Raw genomic sequence first — 15,832 nt, 5'->3', positions numbered from 1 at the left:
TTTCCCTACGATTCAGCTTCAGGAATGAATGGATAAAGGAGATGTAAGATTTCAGCCATGACAGAGAAGGAAATCCTGCCATGTAAGACAACTTGGATAGACCTTGAGGGCATTATGCTAAGTGAAACAAGTCAGACAGACAAAGACAAATACTGTATTATCTCACATGTGGAATATAAAAACGTGAACTCATAGAAACAAGTGTAGAAAGGTGGTTACCAAGGGTTAGGGGATGGGGGGGCAGGGGGGATGGTGAGATGTTGGTCAAATGGTACAAATTTCCAGTTATAAGATGTATAAGTCCTGGGGATCTAATGTTCAGCATGGTGACTATAATTAACATTATATTATATGCATGTTTAAGAGAATAGGTCTTAAATATTCTCACCAAAAAAAGATATGATAATTATGTGGCATGTTGGAGGTGTCAGAGCTAATGCTATGGTGGGAATCATTTTATAATATATAAGTGTATCAAATCAACACATTGTACACCCTAAACTTATACAATGTTGTATGTCAATTATATATCCATAAAGCTGGAAAAAATTAGGAAAACCTAGATACACATAGATAAATAGACAATATGTGATACATTTTTATGATGGCAGATTATACAGCCCTTAAAAAGATTAAACTGTAAAAAATAAAATATTATGGATTATCAACTAGAAAAGTGAACAGGAAGCTAGAGTCAAATAATGATAGAAATTTTTGCTACATAGAAGTTCAGCTGTGAATTTTTTTATTATGAGCATCATATTAGAGTAAAAATGCTTACAAGAAGAAACTATTATATCAAAGTTTGAAACAACTGAGAGCAGGCTGATACACTCTGACAGAATCAGATTACGTATTACAATATCTTTAATCCCCTAAGGAAAGACAAGAAGTAATTTTAAAGTGTTTGTGCAGAGTTCAATGGGAAATTTAACTCTCTAGTAATAGATTTTTATAATGGAAAAACATTTTATTAAACTACTTGCAGTGTTTACTGCCAGACATATAATATATGTTTAATAGTATAAAATCAGCTTAAATTTGGGTAATACAGCATTCCAGTATGTAGAAAATATAGATGTTTCTGCCTTTGAATCTAATCCCCTTGTATAGATATCTGCCATCTACTCAGGCTTTAGATGTCAAGTGTGACTATTTCAAATTTGTTAAAATGAAAGTTTACCTAGCAGTGAAGGAGGTAATTTTATCACTTTTCTTCCTTGTCACTGACAATTAAAAGCTAAACTTCTTGCAAAATGATACTTTAAAAATGACTTCCTTACCCCCACATGTAACACTTATTAATTCATCTCAGGACAATTCATAATTTTATATGAGCTCCAAACCCTAGCTGTTACAGATGTAATAACAGCATAAAAACCTATGCTTTAAGCAGTGTTTAGCAAAGCACAATTTTTCTCTCTTTGGCATTTGCTCCTTACCTTATACATCTCCTAATCCTTGGTGTGCACATTGAAAATGTCACTGTGAAACTAATCATGTTTTCACATTTGAACCAGACAAATCTTGTTTATTTGCCTGAATCTCACATCTTCAGGAAATTCTAAACTTCAGAAAGTTCCTTAGATTTGTATTATGTCTAGAAAAATAAGACAAAAACACATAAACTCATCCTGGTAGAAACAACTTTCTATTAGAAAGTCAGAATATTTTCTGGTAGTCTAGCAAGAATTCTTTAAGGTAAACATACTTTCCCCACATATTGCAAAAAATTATTAGACTTTGGTTAGGTTGTTCTTTTGTTGGAGTGTGATAACATATCAAGGAATTAAGGTCTCTGAAGGCAGAGCAATAAGAAAACTCATTAGTAAAGAAAGATCAATACATACTGACATTCTCCTATGAGGATGTTATGAGAATGAAGTTGGAAAAACAAATTTAGGATCTAACCATCAATCTCCTTCAACACTGCACATTCAGATCTAGCCAAGACGACAAGCAAAGGGCTGTGTTCATCTTCTCTTACTTCTGATATTATGAGCATAGTTCACTTTTACGCTGTAAAGTAGAGTTGAGTGCTAATTTATTCCCTCTCTAAAGAACCTAATTTACATCATGATTATTTGTTATGCTCTAAAGATAGATGATTGTTCTCACCTTTTCCCTCAGTTAACTCAGCTTTTTAACACCTTTTCTAGAGTCTGCATATAGATTTTGTCATTGAAAAAAAAATACTCTTTCAGGAAATTGTCTATATAATTTGCAAGTTAAAGTACATAAAACATGTTACTATTAGAATTTATAGAATTATTTTGCCCATATTTGACTGGCATAAATTTTGCCAACATTTATTGACATTGAATGTAGACCATCCCAGAAAAATGGCAGTGCCCCCTTGGGTCCAGGGAATTGCAGATGATAGATGCCTGCACATGCACACATACACCCTGTTGAAAAAGTTAATCACAATTGTATAAAATTACTTTCCAGAATCAGTTTCAAATCTCTGAAATTTTTAATTACCTATTAAACCCTCTTCCTTGCAAACTAGTAATTAGGAAAAGGAGAATGTATATACAATGTGTCATACTCTCTATTTTTAACATTCATTGAAAAACATGGCCAAACTCATTAATTTAAATGAAAGGAAAATTTCCATGCCATTGTTTATTTTCAAAAGAATTCAAAGCCTTCATTTAAATTCAAAAGACAATACAAAATGAAGTTTCACCAATTACATTCACATTTTTACTATAATTTTACTACCTTATTACCCACTTAGGATCATCTACGTGCTTTTTGTTTTCTTGTTACCTACATGAAGCCATTTATCATGGAATATAGTTCTCCACAGTATTTGCTTTGAGACAAGGCATTACATGTGTTCCTGAGATTTAATAGTGGCAGTTTCCACATGTTTTGGGTGCATTATATTGTAAAGTTAAGAGCATAAGTTCTGAAGTAAAAATGTCAGAGTTTGAATCTTGGCTCCAATACTTATTGGCTATATAGATTTGGGGCAATATCTCTGGGCTTCCATTTCCTTATTTATAAACTGGATAAAATACTGTCTAGATCAAGGTATTTTTTAAGAGGATTAAATGAGTGCATTCGTGTAAAGCAAACAGAAAAATACTTAGCATATGGTAAGTTCTCAGTAAATGTTAGTTATATTTTTATCATTTATATATAACATTACATTTTTATTAAATATAATCTTCCTATGTAGGTAGGCATTCCTATGTAGGTAAACAGTTTTTAGAGAGTTAACTTTTCATTGGGGGGAATATCTTGAACAAGAGGTGCAATGTAGGACAGTGAATGTGAACTAATAACAGAACAAAAAAAGAAAAAAGAAATCGCCAAAAAAATTCTGAAGAAGAAATGAATGGATATCAAGAGAAATGGGGAAGACTACAGATAAGAAGGGAGAAAAGCTACAAAAAAAGACCCAGGATGAAAGACTGAGTAGCAGAGCAAGGGGCCAAAGCAGAGGGAAGGAGGAAGGCAGGGACCCTGAGAGCTGGAGCCAGAGTGGGAGGGGAGCGGACCTGTGTGCATCACAGCCCACACTGACCAGTGGGGTGGGGAGGGGTGGACCACAGCAAAGGTCTGCAGCCTGGACCAGCAGATCCAGCAGCTGCCATGCTGCAAGATCATCAAGGGGAGAGAAGTCAAGGCCCTGTGCACTAAGGCTGGAGAGCAAAGTGCAGAACCTGGACTTGCCAGTCACAGCACGTGGCTGCAGCCAGGGGCAATTCTATGACCTCAGGGAGCTGTTCAGAGAGGGAGGCCACATCCCTGAGACCAACTACTTCTTCATGGGAGACTACGTGGATCATAGTTTCTATGGCACTGATACAATCCTGCTGCTGGCATTTAAGGTTGACCATCCTCACGGTATCACCCTGATCCTAGACAACCACGTAGCCTCCAGATTGCCCAGGTCTATGGCTTCTCTGCTGAGTGCCGGTGCAATGTGGCTCCGTCACCATGTAGCACTACTGCTCCGAGATCTTTGACTCACTCAGCCTGTTGCCCATCACTGATCACAAGATCTTTTGTGTGCACAGGGCCTCTCCACCTCCATCTAGGCCCTGGACTAGATGCAGATGATTGACCAAAAGCAAGACGTGCCCCTTGATGGACTGTGTGTGACCTGCTCTGGTCCGAACCTCAAGACAAAACAGGATGGTGTGTGAGCCCTGTGGGACTGGCTACCTATTTTGCAGTGATGTGGTGACCCAGTTCCATGCAGCCAAGGCCACTAACGTGATCCGGGCCCACCAACTGGTGACAGGTTACGAATGGCATTTCAGTGAAACTGTGCTCACTGTTCAGTTGTCACCCAACTACTGCTACAACTGTGGGAATGTGGCAGCTATCTTGGAGCTGGATGAGCATCCTCAGGAAGATTTCAGTATATTTGAGGCTGTTCCTGAGGGACATGGGGCATTCCCTTCAAGAAGCCAGTGGCTGAATACTTCCTGTGAGCCTTTGGGTCGCTGCCCCTTCCAGGCCCTCTGGCCCTCAGACCACTATTGGATCTGCCCTCTTCTCCAGATGGAGGCTGGGTATAGTGCTCCTTTCAAGAGAGCACTTCAAGGGTGAGGATTTTCTCTGGATGGCCTCAGAGCCTCAGCTCCAGGCTCCTTCTCTCCTTTCTCCCCACTGGAACCATGACGTTTCCAATAACGTTTTTGTTTTTCTTTTTTTCCTTTTTTGTTTGTTTTTAGATCAAAATTTTGAGAGAAAGGTGTTGATTGATTAAATTAAAAACAGACAATTTAAAGGAAAATATTAGGTAAATAATAGCTCAGGAGTTATTTAGATACAGAAAACTATAAAATGTGGCTCTAATGATTACAGTTTAGAAAACACCCTTCTATTCCATACTTCTTTCTGATCAGGGTCCCTGCTTTAAGTTTCCCTAGCATATAATTTATTCTAGAGTTATTTCTGGTAAACTATGTTATTATATCTCAATCAGTCTATTAGATGGGTTTATTTAACATTTATGTCACATTAGGGATAAATATTTCAATTATCAACTTCATGACAAACCCTGGTAAGAAGGGGTGCCTGTTAAAGAGAGATGAAATAAAAGGATCTATACAGTGCTTACATCTACTTTTTCTCATCTTTGCAGCTCATGAAAATGTGTGCACAATTAAAGAATGAATGATCTTACTTTTGGTACATGTGTGATGCTTGAGTATACAGTTTTATAGATGACTCTGCTTATATGGTGCAGTGTTGAAATATTTCAGAGCCCCTTCATGAGCAACAAGTTAGTCTCCAACTGCCTTTTTTCTTTTTCTTTTTTCTTTTTTTTTTGCGGTACGCGGGCCTCTCACTGTTGTGGCCTTTCCTGTTGCGGAGCACAGGCTGCGGACGCGCAGGCTCAGCGGCCTTGGCTCACAGACCCAGCCACTCCACAGCATGTGGGATCTTCCCAGACCGGGGCACGAGCCCGTGTCCTCTGTATCGGCAGGCAGACTCTCAACCACTGCGCCACCAGGGAAGCCCTCCAACTGCCTATTTTTTAAATCACAAGTGTAACATCAAGATTCTTCTTAAGGTAACTTCAATACTCAAATCCAATATTCCTATCCACCTGCATCCTTTCTCAAAATATAGTTTTTCTAGGCTGGGAGGCTTTGTGATTGCAACAATGCCTTTTAACTCAAGTGCATTTTGTTGGGGGAATCAATGAAATTCTGCTCTGGAGCATACACCGTGGCATACTGGAATTCAGTTTCTGACCTAATTAAGCTCTGAAGCTGGGGGCTGAAGTTCGCACTGCTTTACTGTGATGTTCACTAGTTTGCAGACCTTTGAGATCTATGCTAGAGAATAATTGCATAAAAAACAAGAGAAAGACCATATCCTTACCAAAACAGAGTTTGCAAAGGCTGGCAGGGTGACATGCATATAAATGTTGTAGCAATCGTGTGTACATAGATAATCCTACACTTAGGTTCTGGATTCAAGAGGAAAACTCTATTACTCTACACAAATATAAGGGCAATTCTGAGAAAGGACAGCCAGCATAAACCAAAGGAAAGAACAAGAGCCTTGGAATAACACAACCCTAGGCTCACATCTTAACTGGAATTTTAATTTTTCCTAGGATCCTTGTTTTTTCTTCTTTTACAAGCACTTGATAGAGATAAACTATTACATCTCTGCTTACCCAGAGTGCTGTATGACATTTCCTCTACTCTCTTATTAGGGCCGGGACAGCTCTGTAAGGCTCTAGGGTTTCTGGAAGGGATTCAGTTCCAGCTTCTGCCTCCACATCTTAGAAGAGCCATTTCCTACACCCTTTTGGGTGTTAAAACTCTAGTGCCCAAGATGTAGAAAAGGTCCCAACTCCCTGGAAGCAGCTAAAATGTAAATGTCCTTATCCTTTTGGCTCAGATGTTTTTTCACTTGGTTTCTTCCTTTTGAATTAACCCGTGTAATTTAAATGTTTTTCATTTAAATATTTAATTCTACTGTATTTTTTTTGAAGTGTTGCAGTAAAAAGCAGAGCATCTGATTAGCTTAGTTTGCCATACCGACAAGCATCTCTGTAAGAGATAGTTTGAGGTCTCTATATTTATAGGTGCATGCCTCTGCTTTTAGAATGTTACTGCTGTCTTGTGGTAAGCCTGAAATATACAGTTTCAGAGTGAATGTGTGTAATAAGTTGGAATCTGTCTGGTTTGAAGTGAATGAACCCATTGCTAGGAAAAGAAATTAAGGCAGTATTTAGACCCAATTGTTTTTAACGTCACTAAGTAATATTGCCTGTACAGCGAGTCCCTGATTCATGATGCTTTGGCTTAATGATTTTTTTAACTTTACCGTGGTGTGAAAGTGATACACATTCAGTAGAAACCATACTTTGAATTTTGGATTTTGATTTTTTTTCCCTGCACTAGCAGTATGCAGTATGATCCTTTTTTGTGATGCTGGGCAGGGCAGCAGCTGCAGCTTCCAGTTAGCCCCGCAATCACAAGGGTAAACAACTGATACACTCACAAACATTCTGTACCCACAGAACCATTTTGTTTTTCACTTTCAGTATAGTATTCAATAAATTACTTGAGATAATCAACACTTTATTATGACATAGGCTTTGTGTTAGGTGATTTTGCCCAACAGTAGGCTAATTTAATTCTGAGCACGTTTGGGGTAGGCTAGGCTAACCTATGATGTTCAGTAGATTTAGGTGTATAACATGCATTTTTGACTTACGATGTTTTCAACTTATGATATTTTCAACTAACAATGGGCATAAAACGATGTAACCCTATCATAAGTCGAGGGAGATTTGTATTGCATTGATCAATGAGCCTAAGAAACTTACTATAGAATATTAATAAGGAAATATGTGTTCCTTAAACTAAATATTGTCTGGTACAATAAATGAAAATTTTGAGGGTGAACATGAAGATGAAGGATTTTTTTTTAAATCTTCATAAATAATCCAATTTTTGGAAAAAATTATTTTATGATGGAAACACAGATTGGGAAATGCAAAATTGAAAATATATATTTCCAATGATTTTGAAATTAAGTTTGTTGCTACAGCATATAATCTATTATTTTCTGGAAAATATTATTATTTTCTGGAAAAAAAATATTATTTTCTGGGAAATTCCTTTCAATACCATAGAAATAACGAATTAGTTATTCTCTAAATAGAACATAGCATTTTTTCTGGTTGTATTTTTCTTGATATTTGTCTAAATTGATTCACTCTTATCTGTGTTTAATCCACGTCAGTAACATCTGTTTGAAAATGGGAAGACAATCACTTCTGTTTATAATATCCCAAACAATAGTGAGCTGAATTTATGAACAAATTGACTAACCATTTTGGCATTCATGGGACTACCTACTTCAGTATGTTGTATTAACTACCTGTGAGGCTCAGCTTTGATATTGTTAGTAACAATAGAGTTTAATGAAATCTTTACATCCTATTTTTAACTCAAACTTCACAAATTATAGCTCTTCTTTGCATAACAATTGGGGTTGTAATGACCTGATTGTCTAAATCATATCACAGGTTAGAGAAGGAGTTTTGCACATTCTTTGCAAACTTGTGACACCACATAATGTGTAACTATGCAATTATCCTGTGAATTTAGAATGTGTAGAAGATTGCTGAAGCTCTCAAATATATGCTGATTTCTCTCTGTTCCAGGTTAGTTGTATGTATTGATCAAATAGTTAAAAATATTTTCAAATATCCACAACATTTAACATCCCACATGCCACAACTAAAGATTCCACATGACACAGTGAAGACCAAAGATCCTGCATGCCACAACTAAGACCTGGTGCAGCCAAATAAATAAATAAATATTTTAAAAAAGAAATTATTTTTTAAAAAAACTTGACTTCAGAGTAATACATATCATTTAAATGTAATACACTAATTGTGACTTGCATGGTTATAGTTGTGTTTTTCTAGTAATGGCAGTTGGTTGTACTAATGCCACCACATTCCTTGCTGTATCTGTGACCAATGGTGTGCATTTGTAAGGCAGAGTTTTCCTAGTTAGTAGATATGGAAGTGTTGGTTGTACTAATGCCACCACATTCCTTGCTGTATCTGTGACCAATGGTGTGCATTTGTAAGGCAGAGTTTTCCTAGTTAGTAGATATGGAAGTGTTGGTTGTACTAATGCCACCACATTCCTTGCTGTATCTGTGACCAATGGTGTGCATTTGTAAGGCAGAGTTTTCCTAGTTAGTAGATATGGAAGTGTTTGCTTCTTGAGATACTAACTAGCTCTTAAGGCAATTTTAACCTGCTGTGTGTATTTGTTTGCCAAAAGAGCACTCTAAAATTCACCTTATTCACCAATTGAATCAGTGAGCACATAAATCCCCATACCTTATTAATTATGGAAGATAGAAGTTAAAATTGCCCTGTTTTCAGTGTCTGCATGTACCCAGTGCAGGCATAGAAATGTATTGGAAACATAACCCAGAAATTTATATTCTAAGTTTTGTCATTGATAGTTACCTCGTTCCATTTTATTTGAATTTGTGCTTGTATAAAATGGGAATGTGGTTTAGAATGTGGAATAATGTCATCTAAATGTTAATATTCTGGCTGCCTTGTCCCCATTTTTACTTGGGAACCATAGTAGGTCATGGATGGGACTGATAAGATTAGATTAAGATAAATAAGGTTAAGAATTCTTCTTTGCATAGCTTGGCTGAATTTTTGCTAGAGTTTTGTGGTAAACTATATGCTACATGAATAATTTCTAAGCTCCTTTTCCAAAAATGAGAAAAGAATGCAGTTTTAACTTAATATCAGAAGAATTTTCCAATCTTGGATGTCTCATGAGGTTTGGCAACATCAGATTGGCATAACATTTTCCAAAGTGAATTTCAAAGGATTAGAGCTTTCTTTTCCTGATTCTTATCCCTCAGTAGATGATTTTTTTTCAGAAGACATTGTTGACAAAACCGTGGTAGACCAGCCCAGCTAAGACAAGTAGATTAGCAACTGGGTTAATCGGCTAGTGTCCCTAAATGTAGTTGTCAACCCTTTTGTATTTCATATGTCTTTTCTCATTTCGTTTTTCTTATAATTACTTGTAATTATATTTTACATAAAATGTCAGTGAATGGCAGATTGAAAATAAAAATAAAATGGGTCCTTCACCACAGATAGTTCCAGAAGCACTGCTATAGTTTACCTCAAAAGGAAATATTGTAAAATTATTTTGCTTAAACTACAATGTTATAATAAAATGAAAGATAGATTTAAAATATGTAGTTATAAATCCATCATGCTGCTCTTGAACTTTAAAGTAAAAAGAAAAAATCATTTATCCTGGTCATTTTCTTTACAAAATTTAAGTGTTAATACCTATACCATAGTATGGATATAAAGATTAAATTAGATGACATAAATTAAAGTAGTGCAGTCTTTAGCAGAACATATATGGTCTTTATGATCTGGCCCCTGGCTATCTTCACATCCTCATCTCCTGCCCTTACTCCATATGCATGTGAACTAAAATTATAGTCACCTAGAAACAGATTTTCATTGTTTACTCTGTGCTTTCTTTTAAAAATATTTTAAATAACAACATAAAAGTGTTCAAAGTTTACCAAACTTAAGAGAAATACAGTCATTTTTCTGATTCAAGTAACCATAAAGTAAAAATGTATCAATTGTGCAGAAGAAGAAAGATTTTACCTGACAGTTAACACCAGAAAGCAATTTCTTCCATTATAACCTATACAGAAAATACTGTAGTGTGATTGTTAGATGTTTTGTAATGTGTCGAATGAGGAGTTTTAAATAAATGGCTACAAATTCTTTGGCACCCCTGTTATGAAGCGATGGGGTTTAAGACCCTATTCCTTCCACTAGGACTGTGTCAATCAATGGAATATGAAGAAAGTGGCATTCTGTGACATGTGAGGCTAATTTGGTAAAGAGTAGGCAGCTTCCATCCAGTTCTTTGGAAAGCTTGTTCTTAGGCCTTTTCCTCTGAGGGCACTCCCTCTGGGAACCAGACTCTGCTGCGGGAAGCCCAGGAAACCTAGACAATTCATGTACAGTCATTCTCAGTATTTGCAAGAAGATTGGGCTCCAGAAGCCCCTGTGGAACCCCAAATCCTTGGATGTTCAAGTCCCTTATGTAAAATGGGTGGTAAAGTGGCCCTCTGTGTCCCCAGGTTCCGTCCACATCTATGGATCAACGAACCAGGTAGATGTAGATATGGAAGGCCAACTGTGTAGGTGCTCTGGCTTTAAAACCACCTCAGCCTTGGTGGTACGCATGTGAGTGAAGGAGCCTCTGGGTGACTCCAACTCCCAGCTATTTAAGGCACCCCCAGCAGTTCCAACCTTCCCAGGTGAGTACCCAGTTTCATGAAGCTGAGTCAAGCCTGGCTTACATCATTCATAAGCATAAAATGGTTGCTGCTGTATGTCTCCAGGTTTGGAGTGAGTTGTTTTTCAGCAATAGAAAACTCCAACAGGAAATGATATTTTCACAACAGCCTTACGCTTAGAGATGGTGATCATTTTTTTTTCTCTTACTAAACCTTTCAGTAGACTTTATTGCTCCTTGGTGAAACAAAGCATAATCAACATAGATGAAGGCTGATGAATGCAGAGACGGTACATCTTGAAGAAAAGATTCTTTTCAGTGACTCCAAGCCATTGCAAATACTATCTTTCTGCCGGGACTGCCCACAACTCCACCTCCACCTTCACCTTCAAGCAGCCGATCTTTCAAGGTCCACTTTAGATGTTTCTTCTGTGTTGCCCCTTGAAAATTCAACCCTACTCCTGGCAGAATTAGTGGTTCCTTCCCCTCTGCTCCCAGAGCACTCTGTATTGTAGCACTCATAATGTTATAATAGAGTTTATACATCTACCCTCCCCCATCTCCAACTATTCTGAAGACTCCTTGAGGGTGAGGATAATACCTAACACTTTTCTTCTTTGGCTTACCTGTTTTATCAGGTTATCTGGTATATAGCCAGTGCTTTAAAAATGCATGTTGTATTGATTGATCATGAAATATATAAGGTTCCATAGGTTCCCTAAGGTTTTGATTCCTGGATTATACACAAGCCAACAATGTTCTATCCTGCCACACAAGGAATTATAAACCTTAATAAAAATACCAGTAAACACAGATTTACCATACAGAATGCCTATTCAGTTAACCATTCTTTGCCATAATGGCTCTTGAAAAATTGAAACTTTCCAAACAACTTTTTTTTTTTTTTTTTTTTGATACAGTGACCTGTATTTCCCAAAGCACATAAAGCAAATGAGCATAAAAATGATATTTCAACCTTGTAGTCTTTGGAAAAAGCATTCTTTTTTTTTAAATTTAAAGTCTTTATTGAATTTGTTACAATATTGCTTCTGTTTTATGTTTTGGTTTTTTGTCCGCAAGGCATGTGGGATCTTAACTCCCTGACCAGGGATCAAACCCACACCTCCTGCACTGGAAGGCCAAGTGTTAACCACTGGACCACCAGAAAAGTCCCAACCAGGAAAAGCATTCTTTTTTATATGACTCAGTTATTAGTCATCAAATATCAGATGAAACAAATTTGAACTGTGCACCATGTTTGAATAAACTAAAAGTCTTTTGTTTTGCTTAAGTGTGCTTAGTCAGAAAGATGAAGAGGTAACATTTTTGGTGACTTTTCACTCTATATACTAAATAAACTTTATTGTCTTTCCGAGTGTTCTCATCTATAGATGTTATTTTGACTAAAGATATCTTTCTATGCTATAACTTTAAATTTTAAGTGCACTTCGAGTGCAAGATAAGCACGATCCTTCAAATTGTTAAAAACATTAATACAGAAAGTTGTTCAGAGGGAAGAATGTATCTCACAAAGAACAACTACTTTCAACACTCCTCCACTAATACCCTCCATCACATCTTTTCCTGCTTCGGTGAGTACAGTAAACTTCACGTCATTACTTTTTATGCACAAACTACTTTATTTATTTTAAATTCCATGTCACACTACTTTATTTATTTTAAATTCCATGTCACATAATGTCATAACGATTGAACAGTATTTTGATTGTTCAATTAAAATATTTTTCTTTCTATAAACATTTTTGGGGTATCCTGGGTTGGAATGAAATTCGTCATAATTTTTCCATTAAAATTAATGAAGAAGCTTTCCCATATGATAGCTTTTCACTTAGGAGCAGGGTTTTTAGAAACAAATTAAGGTTGTTAATCAAGGGACAAGTCCGTGATGGAAGCTTGACTAACAAATTCTGAGATTATTCTCACTAATGTATGGAGGAGAAAAAGGTAGAACAGGCAGACCCATTAGGAGACTTCTTCAATTGCCCAGAGAAGAAATCATAATTTCTTGGATGAAGGTGGCAGCAGTGTGAGTGGTAATGATCAGATTCTGGATATATTTTAAAGATGGCCCCATCAAGTTTTGCTGTTGAACTAGATATGTAGTGTGTGAGAAAATGAAGAGTCAAAAATAACTTCAAATTCAGAGATATCTAAAGCTTACCTCATGCCACATAAAGGATAAACTTGAATTAGAACTAGGATCAAGGTGTTTTTTGATATCCATTCTGGAGCTCTGTCCACCCTCTCCTGCTACCTAAAAGGAGAGCAACTTGTATTTGATGTCTCCATAGGTGCTTCAGGACAAAAGAGCAGGAAGCCTTTTTAGTTACTGTTAAAAGAAGGTCTTTTTCAGGAATTTTTGCATGAAGAACTTCAAATATCTATTCTGGAACATTGGGGACCTGCAGCTCCTTTGAGGATTTGCTCCAAAGCATTCTAAATCCTTAATTATTGAGGTCAGAGGGAGAAAAAGCATTATTTTTATGTTCTTGCAGATTTTGGGGTTGACTCAAGATAACTCCTCATGGAAAGAGTATTCAACTAGGAAGCACACCAGTTTTTAGTTTTCAGCTGTACCACCAATTGGCTAAGTCACAAACTCTTTGAGATCAGATTCCTCGTCTCTAAAGTAAGGAGCTGTGATGAGTAGAATTTTTCAACTAGTTGATGTAAATCTTGTAGAGCATGCAAAGCCCTCCCTGAGAGCTGTCTTTCTTTACAGTTTCTGGGCTTACAGAAGTGCCTCAGACACTTGTCTTTCTGGTAATCTCAAAGTTCTGAGGACAGAAATGGTAATTCCTGTTACTCGTAAAACTGGAGAAAACTTTGAATCAGTGATTCTCAAAGTTCCTCTAGTTCTCAAACTTTGATTTGATATTGTTAATCACTGTGTTTGTCTTAAAACACTTTCTGAAGTAGATAAAGTGTTGATTATAATTTTGTAAAATGGATTTTGAAATAGGAAAACTAGTATTTTTGAACTTATATTTTGTGTCAGGCAGTAGAATAGATACTTTAAGTATATAATTCTATCCTTACAATAAATAGGTTGTATTATTTCCTGTTTATTAGGCAAGGACACTAAAGTTTAATGAGGCCAAGTCACTTGTCCAAGGCCACACAGTGGTGGTGTTGGGGTTCAACCCAGGTTTGTCTGGCTGCAAAAACTTCTATTACACCAAGCTTATCAGTAATGATAGCAGTTTTCATCATCATCATCATCATTATTACAAAACACTATCAAAAAAGAAAAGGAAAGTAATTTGCAATTATATATTTTTATTACTCACAGAGTACCTTCATACAATTGGTAGGTGATAGGACATGTGGACCTTGAGTTAACTCCTAGGAGATAGGCATGAAATCTGGTCTGTTCATTCCTCCAAGACTCTGCCAGTTTTTCTTAAAGCCACACTCAATTTTGGCCACAGCAGTTGGGCAATGGTCCCTTTCTAAAAGCCAGATGCCTGATGTGTGACAGTTTCCAATGTGAAGCAATTGATTGGGTGGGGAAACTTAATTTTATTGCAACTTACAAGACTAAAAGAAAAATTACATTGTATAGAATTTTATTTTATACAATTACATTGTATAAAACTGTATATACAATTACATTGTATAAATTTTTTTTACAATGTAAAAAATACATTGTATTTTTTAAAAACTGTAGACAGAAATTTCCTATTTGTTTTTTTTCCCTTTTTGTTCTTTTTTGGCTAAGAATTGTTAATTCACTACTTGTTAAAAAAAGGTAAAGAAAAATTTCCAAAACTTGAATGAAATATTAATTTAAAAGTGGAAATTGATTTTGATTTTAGAATTCAGTGAGAGTTGACTGCATATGGGCATGAAAGAGACAACAGTCAGCTAAGATCCCATTAAGACATAAAATTAAAAGCCAGAAAATTTGCTTTTGAAAACAGTTTTAGGGAAAAAAAGGGCAATGAAAAATGAGCCAAAACGAGGTAAAAATGAAGCAAGTGGGCAGTAAAGAGAGGAGAATTTGTAGTAAAAATAAGTGTAGAATTATTTATTTGGGTAGGGAGATTGGGGCCATTTCAAAGTACAACAATGAGAGAATTTTCCCACTGTTTAGAAATAAAGGGAAAAAAAGATATTACTAATGGGTAAAATGGCACAAAGCCTAAAGGATTTTTATCTACATTTGACTAAGAATGGAAGTCATATTAATTTTACATTATAATTTGCTGCATAATGATAGTTATGCTGGCTGTACAGAGACCCAGCCCATAACGTCTAGCAATATTATATTTGAAAATTAGTATAACCTGATTGAAAAGTATTTGAGAGGTAAGCTAATCACTGTTCTGGGCTAGAAAGAGCTATTATATCATAAATAGTGGTTAATTATTCTTTATTTCACCTGGAGAAAGAAAAGAATAACTAACCTTCAATGGTGGCAGCGGGCTCTGAGTTTGGATGAGAATGGGGAAATAAGTGCAACCCAGAAACATTCATTATGGCAAGTATGAAAATCTTCCTTCTTGGAGAACAAGCTAGACATTCATATGGAATGGTTTAGAGGACAGCATTAGAGACCCTGTCAGGACTTTGTCACAGTGCTATGGCAGACCGTCCAGAGGACTTGGTCATATATGCTATTCCTCTTTAATTCCTCATTCCTTCACTGTACCTTTTTATTTGCTTTCCCCAAATCAGTTTTTTTTTAGATCAAAGACTTACTTCCAGTCCTCCTTTCCAATTCAGTGTTTGATTTTTCTTTTGTTCCCACCTTATGTTAACTCTTACTGGGGGAAAAGGAGAGGGGGGAACAGAAACTGCATCCTGGCATCAAGAATGTTCTTCCAGGCTAAGTGCAACATAGGGAAGAGAAATGCTTCCCACAAGCTGGGAAATTTCCAGCTCACCAAAGCAGATGTTGGATGTGTATTTGCTCACCAATGAAATGTTATTTATTGCTTACTAAGAAATTAAGCTGGAACTAAATTATTTGGAACGTGTTTCAA

The 15,832-nt window shown here is 36.4% G+C and overlaps 1 pseudogene; it reads left to right on the top strand.

Moving 5' to 3' along the window:
• LOC103068696 (serine/threonine-protein phosphatase 4 catalytic subunit pseudogene) overlaps positions 1-4,454 on the top strand; it is a 120,530-nt pseudogene extending 116,076 nt beyond the window's left edge.
• The last annotated feature ends 11,378 nt before the right edge of the window (positions 4,455-15,832 follow it).

This window comes from Lipotes vexillifer, unplaced genomic scaffold (assembly GCF_000442215.2).
Source record: "Lipotes vexillifer unplaced genomic scaffold, Lipotes_vexillifer_v1.1 scaffold964, whole genome shotgun sequence".
NCBI classification, from domain to species: domain Eukaryota; kingdom Metazoa; phylum Chordata; class Mammalia; order Artiodactyla; family Lipotidae; genus Lipotes; species Lipotes vexillifer.
This window is presented reverse-complemented; position numbering and strand designations above follow the sequence as displayed.